The sequence below is a fragment of the Ascaphus truei genome, chromosome 14 (genome assembly GCF_040206685.1).
Source record: "Ascaphus truei isolate aAscTru1 chromosome 14, aAscTru1.hap1, whole genome shotgun sequence".
NCBI classification, from domain to species: domain Eukaryota; kingdom Metazoa; phylum Chordata; class Amphibia; order Anura; family Ascaphidae; genus Ascaphus; species Ascaphus truei.
The window spans coordinates 36226316-36234943 of NC_134496.1; the positions used below are offsets into that span (position 1 = coordinate 36226316).

The 8628-nt window shown below is 45.2% G+C and overlaps 1 protein-coding gene across 5 annotated transcripts in view; it reads left to right on the forward strand.

Moving 5' to 3' along the window:
• MED12L (mediator complex subunit 12L) overlaps positions 1 to 8628 on the forward strand; it is a 280612-nt gene that overhangs the window by 130437 nt on the left and 141547 nt on the right. The gene's annotated exons all lie outside the window — the stretch shown is intronic.

Here is an 8628-nt window from a genome sequence, read left to right on the forward strand (position 1 = left end):
ATTGTTTACCAATATTTATTTGAGGTCAATGACATTAAGTGCATAATTGCAAGAAAAATGTTCTATTGCAGCCACATATACATTTGAAATAAATTAACTCAAAACAAATGCATTTTTTTTACTGGTACAACCAACACTTAAAAAAATGGGAAGGAAATGGGGAGAAATAACAAAGTGGAGCAACTTTTTATTTAATTTTATTACGCTGAATTCAGAACCCCCGGCGGCACTGAAGGGTTTAAAGGAAAACGCTGGTTTCCAACGCAAATTAAGTTATTAGAAGAAATTATAGGAGTCCTTACCTGTTGCAGCACGGTACTCCAATCTGTGATCCAGGATGTCAGAGCTTTTAAAAGCTTTTCACAGTCATTAGAGGGAATTGTACTGTGTAATTCAGTTAGGCTGCTAGGCTGGGGCTCTATTCCCTCCCCTTTTTGCCCGATAATGTTGCAGCTGTGTTAGTCCAATGAAAGACACAGAAGGAAATGTACAACATCAACACCTCTGTTGTTTGTGAGACCTTTCTAATGGACTACCAACATTTTACATTGACGAGCTTTGCAAGCTTCTCCCATTTTTTTAAACTGATGAAGGGAGATGTGGCTGATACATTTCCAACCTCCTGCCAAAATCGGACATCGCCTCCCTGGCCAATGTGTATGTTACAGTGCTAGTATCATGTAAGGCAGTTGTTTTCAACTCCAGTCCTGAAGACCCCCCCCTCCCCCCCAACAGGCCAGGTATTAAGGACATCCCAGCTTCTCCACAGGTGGCTGAGCCACTGATCGAGCCACCTGTGCTGAAGCTGGGATATCCTTAACACCTGGCCTGTTGAGGGTTCTTGAAGGCTTGGAGGTGAGAACCCCTGATGTAAGGTTTCCTATCATTTTTCATCGCCCGCTGTTTTTGTTGAGTTTCTGGATTTTGGAAGCATGAAGTAAGTAAATGAGACGCATAGTATTGGGATGCACACACTGTTGCCCTTTCTTAATGTGTAATTCAGTGTACTTTGAAGCAGCCGATTGCACTGTGCTTAACCGACTACCCCTCATTCAAGCCAAGTGGGTTTCCGGTTATAGTGCCGGCGACGCAACGTCGCCCGAAAACAAATGCATTGTCGCCGCCGCCGCGTGCGCTTATAGTAAGTGCGACGGGGCGATGCGATTTTTTGAAGCCAGGAATATTTGATGTTTTCAGGGGCTGTCGCCTCATGTGAGGTCCAATAACGTTCGTTCGTCATTTAGGTAACGTCTTATTTTCCCTGATTTTATGGCGTTTAGCAAGTCTTGGCCTTCATGTCAGAAATATGTTGGGAGTCAGAAAATTCCCTGCAAAGGATTTGTCGGATGTAAGAAACTGAGCTAACGACCTTTTCACATTTGACACAAGCTTAACATTAAAAAAATAAATGGTGCGCCCCAAAGCTCGCTTTTCTTTGCGTTTTATACTGTGTGTGTACAAAGTAGTATTGTGACTTAATTTGACTGTAATAAACAGCTCAGGTTGCAACGTTTTTATCCCACATTCTATCCTGTATGTTTCTACATTCTGACACTAATGGTTGTTTTATAGACTAACACATCCAGGCTATTATTATTTCATAAGCCGTTGAAGTTGCTCTCCAGTGCGGGGAAAAGATCCGCTCCATTCAAGTGAATGAGACTTTAATCTTCTCCAGCACTGGGAAGTGGTTTCACAGCACACTGAATAAGGGCCTTCATAGTAATGAACACTTGGCTGATTAAGCATTATGTCACAACCCAATGCATATTGCCATTTACACGTTTATAAAAATCGGCACTACAATACAGTAATTGTGTTTTTTTCATGTGTTTTCCCATTGGGTGGGCATGTGCTGTGACTGGATGAAATGGTAAACTCTGTAGTCTGTATGTAGGGAGACATTTCGTTGAAATGCACAGTTCAGCACTTCCTCAAAAGCACATTTTAGTGCAAGCTTACTTCTTTCGAATGAATAAAAAGGAATTGAAAGCTCGGATTTTGCCAACTTCGCAAAATGCTAAGTTGGCCATGATTAAGGCATCATGTGTGTGATCATCAGGTGACAATTACATGTGAGCTCCCTGTGCATGATTGCGAGAAGTTGTGTAACAAAGTTAACAATGCATCAAGTCCGATTTGCTTGATGGTCTTAACTCACAGGTTTCTTTTTCAGTGTTCTAATTTTCGCCAAAGATTTCTTTGCTCTGGCATTCTCATAAAGGTTTTAAAAAGAAAAAGGAAGTTATAATTCGTAGAATATCCAATTTCACTTCAAGCAATACACACGGAGGGCGAAGAAAAAGTTGCCTTTATTGGTAATTGAACGTCACACCACATTGCACTGTTTCAGATGCGTACGCGGCCTTTTCGGCACCATCCATGTGTAACTCTTGAAATGAATTTGAATATTTTTCTATGAATTGTGAGTGTTACTTCACCTTGGGACAGTGCGCGGTCTCTCTTCCTTAATTCAATGGTTGCTACATGAAGAGTGACCACACTTAGAGAAAAGCACCTTCCCACACACAGAGACTGACTGACGCCATACAATTTGGGACTTGTGCCCTCATATTTTTTTGTAATCTCAGAAAGTTGCCATAGACGCAACATTTTTGCCGGTTTCTGTTTCATTCTGTGACTTGGGCCAAAATTGGGCAAAAAATGCCATATTTAAAGGGCCATGTGATCCAGTGCCATTCTCTGCCGTCAACATTTCAAGGGAATTTTAAGAGGGTAGCAGTTTTTCTGGCAAATATCCTGAGCACAATGACTTGCCAATGTTTTGGCTGAGTTTTTGCCAGCATTGAAAGTACACAACGTAACAGTTTTGCACTTGTCAGTTGTTACATTTGTGTTCAATGTAGAATAAACTAGATCCTCAAAACGTGCTGTGTTCCTTTCACCCATTTCTCATGTTTTCATCTGTTTCCCACTCTTGAATCCTCACAGCCTTTACTCGCGACTCTGCAGTTTGGCTTTGCATTCAGCTACCAGTAACCACATAAGGATATGTGTAAAAGCCAGTCGTTTCAGCAAATTACAGAAGGGGGGGGGAGAGGGGGGTGGTGGTTTATGCTGTGTTCCTGGAGTTAATATGGGATCATAAAAGCTAATAATATGCAAAAACATTGCTTGAGCAAAATCTCATTAGTACAGTCTTAACGGCATGTTATTTACAGTAATAATCCCCAAAGAAAAGCGCCTTACTGGTCAATAGTGTCCTGTTCTGAGGGGATTATTACTATAATAGGGTACATGTAAGCTTTGTTCATGAATAAGATACTTTTGTATAGTTATATTGATTTTTATAAACATTCTACATTTTCTTATGTACTTTTACTGTACTTTTTTATTAAAATAAAATTGTAAATACACTAAACCCCCTCTCTCTCTACACATATACACACACACACACACACACACACACACACACACACACACACACACACACACACACACACACACACACACACACACACACACTGCAGCCCCCCTCTCTATACACGCAAACACACACTCTGTGTGTGTATATACTGTAGAAGGGGCTGCAGTGTGTGTGTGTGTTTGTGTTTATACAGGGGGGCTGCAAGCACACACGGAAGCCCCTCCCCTTCTATACACACACACACACACACACAAACACACACACTGAAACCCCCCCAACAAACACACGCGACCCCCCCACATAGACCCCCCCACATAGAGTCTCCCTCTATAAACACACTCTGCAGCCCCCCTGAGTACACATAAACACACACTGCGACCCCCCCACCCTAAATACACACAAATACACACTGCAACTCTCCCTCAACACATTCACATTCCACGGACAGAGAGACACACTACGCAGACACATACACTATATACACTATATATATGTATGTAGCCAGGTCCCCCTCTGTCTGTTGCCCCCCCTCACCATGCTGGCGATCGCGGGAGCCGCCGAGCCCCATGGCGGACTCGTCGGCCGGTCGCAGGAGTGGGGGCGGATGGGAACACGTGTGCGGCTGGTTGCTAGGGCTGCGGTCGCGTTGCAAGGCGCTCCGGAGGTTCCCGGCGGCTCTCTGAGCAGGGCACCGCCATTTTGGATTGCGCACGCATGCGCAGTAGAGATTTCGGTGCGGTGGCTGGCTGGCAAGTTTGCGCATGCGCAGGACAAGCACGCGAACGTGGGCGAATCAGAGGAGGGCTCTAAGCAGGGACTACAGGTCCCATGAGCCTTAGGGGACCCCACATGACACCAGGGAGCCAATAGGGCTGTAGCATCTCCCTGCAGAGGAGATTAGATACATTTCGCGCGCTGCGCCCACGTTAGTTCGGCGCCAGGAGAGGCTAGGGGAAGGAGGTGAGGGTGCAGGAGTCAGTGACTCCCTGCACTAGGCCAGCAGCCCCCTAGGCCCCAGTTAGCCCTGAGACATCTAGTAGTTTGTGTTGCTTCAGGGACAGGCCCCAGGTTAGGGACCCGGCCCCTTACTATCAAGTGCTAGTTAGGGACACAGTGGACGCTGCGCTTCCCATCCAGAGGCTTGGGATCAAACCTGCTCCGCAGAGAGAGCGGAACTGTACCAAGGGGGGACTGCCCTCACAGATATTCTAACCGGAGGAACCGGACATCGCCAGAAAGCTCGTCTGATCCTTTGTGAAGAATCTTTAATGCCCAGGTGCTGTCGCACTGGGCAGGTAACGTTACGCACGTGCACACACGAGTACTCTCACATAGTGGCAGCGCTGACCACGGGACAAGGGAAGTTATACTGTGGACATGGTGTGGGGGTACACGGTGGTGGGTGTGGGGATTACGTTATATCCTAATGCAGTGCTATCCTTGAATGTGATTGGTATACGTTATGCTCATATATGCAGTAAAGCCTGTCCTGTTTTACAACCATTTGCTTACCGTGATTGTTTCCTGTGAGGGCCTCCTCCCACTCCGCCCCTCCCAGGTGGAGGCGTTGCACCACAAGATTGTTATTATATGTATCTCAGGCTCCTGAGAGCCACACAGGTATACACAGCAGTAGTAGCGTCTGTATTCACAGGGAATACCCGTTACATATACACACACACACACACACACACACACACACACACACACACACACACACACACACACACTGGGAGGAGTCAGTGCCTGGCTGCAGGCACGGTGGGGGAGGAGTCAGTGTCTGGTGGCAGGGAGGGGTAGGAGTAGTGTTTGGCTGCAGGGAGGGGGAGCAGTCAGTTCCTTGCTGCAGACAGGGGGAGGAGTCAGTGTCTGGCTGCAGGGTGGGGTGTGGGGGGGGGGGGGAGTCAGTGCCTTGCTGCAGGGAAGGGAGGAGTCAGTGCCTGGCTGCAGGCGGGGAGGGGAGTAGTCGGTGTCTGGCTGCAGGCACGGAGGGGAGGAGTCGGTCCTATCCTATCATCTCCCCTACCTGAGAGCTGCTCTCACTCACAGCATGAGGCCGAGTCCATAGACGGACAGGCCATGCTGAGCCGTGCGGACGCTCCGCGCTGAGCCCCTGCATCCTCAATGAGGATGCCTTGAGAGGGGGCTCGCGTGAGCGTCCACAGGCGTACAGAGGCGCTGGAGTTTTCAGCCAAGCGCCAAGCTGTTTTTCAGCGCGCTGTCAGCTGAAAATATCCAATGAGAGCGGAGCTGCGTCAACGTCGGCGTTGTCGACGTCAGTGCGTCGCGGGCGATTTGCCCAGCGACGTCACTGCCCCGCCTCCCTCAGTCTCCCCCCGCCTCCGATCGCGGACGCTGGCTCGCGGGTCGGAACTCCCCATCCCTCTATGGCCCGGGCCTAATAAGGGAAAGCTGATTGGTTGGAAATGAAAACTTGGCAAGGTGCCAAAAATCTTGTCCTATTACTGGATGAATAATGCCTGGAATTTTGACCTATAAGAGAGCAGGGATTTCAATAATGCCCTGAATTTCTAACAGTTTAGCCTATAAATTAGGTGTATGTTACGTTCCGTAAGTGCCTTAACCAAGCTTTGTGGATCTAGAGCACAATGTTTCAGGTACTCAGGAGGTCATTAGTAATATGGTTTACAGTAATGTCACTAGTGACCATATTTTTCCCGGGATAAACAGGGACAAATTTCGCGCATGCGCAAATGACGAGAGCCCATTGTGCATGCGCCCGAGCTGCTGGCAAATGATAAAAAAAAGGGACAGTTTTTTTAAAATTAGTCTGGACACGGGACTAACAGCAAAAATAACGGGACTGTCCCGGCTGAAACGGGACGTCGGGTCTCCCTAAGTAAGCACCATGCATTATAGGTTAATACTGTAGGTAGAGGGTCACTCGGTATATCATGTTTACCACTCGACTTACCCTCTTCAGTGCCAGAGGATCCTGCCACCTCCATGGCTACAGCCCCTGCAGCATTACCCATCATGTGATTCCTGTGACATCAGCAGAAGGGGAGAGTCCCCCTCTTCCATGTAGATTACGGTTGGTGCTTATGTGGAGCGAGATCAAGATCCGCAGTAGAAAAGGCCCAAAAAGGCATGATGTACAGCAGGGCTGCTCAACTCCAGTCCCCCATCCATAGGTCAGGTTTTCGGGCGTCCCAGCTTCAGCACAGGTGGCTCAATCAGAGGCTCAGTCAAAGACAGCCTCTGATTGAGCCACCTGTGCTGAAGCAGGGACTGATTGAGCCACCTTTGCTGAAGCTGGGATATTCTGACAACCTGACCTGTTGGTGGGGGTGGGGGAGGGGGGAGCTTGAGGACTGCAGTTGAGCAGCCCTGCTGTGGAATATACATTATAAGGGCACAGAAGGGCTTACATTGAATGATTAACAGGAGAATTAGCCAAGCTATGTTTTTAAGCAATGTAAATGTAGGGAGTGTTGGTCTGGGGATGATTTAGCATTACCTGTTTCCACGTACAGTATACAGAATTGTATACATCTTGGAAAAAAAGTTGGGCTTCAATGTTTATTTATTAAACAGAATTATTGTATTTTGCTAATTTGTTATTGTTTTAAAATCGATGTTAAAAAGCCAAAACAGAGCTAATGAGCTGTAAATGATATTTAGGTTGTAATGTTCTATGTACAAAGGAAGATAAATCAATTAACATCTCCTAGGGCAAAAGAGAAGTAAGTTAATTATTTACAAAAACATAATCCAATTTCCAACCCAAGTTTTTATAGGACTATATTAAGGCATGGCTTGTCTATGTACGACAGCTTACGTGTGTGTAGCAGAGATATATATATATATATATATATATATATATATATATATATATATATATATATATATATATATATATATATATATATACAGTGAACTCTCGTCCCATGAGCGCTAAAGGCCATGTCTGTACATACTGTGCTATATGTATGCACACACAGCTGTCTCTCACACATACTAATACTCCTTGTTTTTCCATCCCTATACACCAATAGGGACCACTAAGTATCCACACACACTTTTAGTTGTGCTACAAACTCTCACATTTCCACACCCACCCACACCATTTATATCCACTCCCACTCCACACACACCTTGTGTAAAGCACTGTATACAGGCATACCCCACATTAACGTACGCAATGGGACCGGAGCATGTATGTAATGTGAAAATGTACTTAAAGTGAAGCACTGCCTTTTCCCCACTTATCGATGCATGTACTGTACTGCAATCGTCATATACGTGCATAACTGATGTAAATAACACGTGTGTAACAGGCTCTATAGTCTCCCCGCTTGCGCACAGCTTCAGTACAGGTAGGGAGCAGGTATTGCTGTTCAGGACGTGCTGACAGGCGCATGCGTGAGCTGCCGTTTGCCTATTGGGCGATATGTACTTACTCGCGAGTGTACTTAAAGTGAGTGTACTTAAAGCGGGGTATGCCTGTATACTGTGGGCTCTCCATTCATTTTTATTCACACTGATACACATACACACTCTTTCTTCACTTGCTTTCAGTAACGTTTTGACACCTCCAGCCATAAAACACATCCACACCGGGGGAAGGAACAGCACAGATAACATTCCAAGAGACACTGTTTTTAAGTATACCTTTTGCTTCATTCATTGTAACATCGCCGGAAGAAGAGATCAGTGTATCTCGAAAGCTCGCTCAAATAAAAGCATTTCGTTAGCCACAGAACGGTATCATCTATTTATTTTTTGATTATATATATATATATATATATATATATATATATATATATATATATATATATATATATTATAGCATTATCGATATGAATTGCTTGCATTTTTTACTGATACACATTTTGCGTTGGCTGTGACATCATTGCCATAGGCATTAATTCACTTTAGTTCCTCTTCTAATTCCCCTTTTTTAAAGTAATAACATAAAACGTTTTTTCATTGAGACAGAATTCAGTCAAAGAGTTTGACTTCTTTAATTCCCTTAACATAATTCTTGTATTCGTATCCTAAAAATATCCCGGCTTTTGGCTGTAGGTCTAGTTTCCTTGTCCTATCTATGAATATATATATGTCGTTACCGTGCAATATCACTAATTCATCTGTCACCTTATTGGTCAATCAGCTGCTGGTATATTCTAGTTCCAGAAGTTTTATGAAGCAGGAACAACTTTTACTACCTGGGTACCGGTGTAGTCTTGTCTTGTAGCACTGAGCTTCTTGGAAAT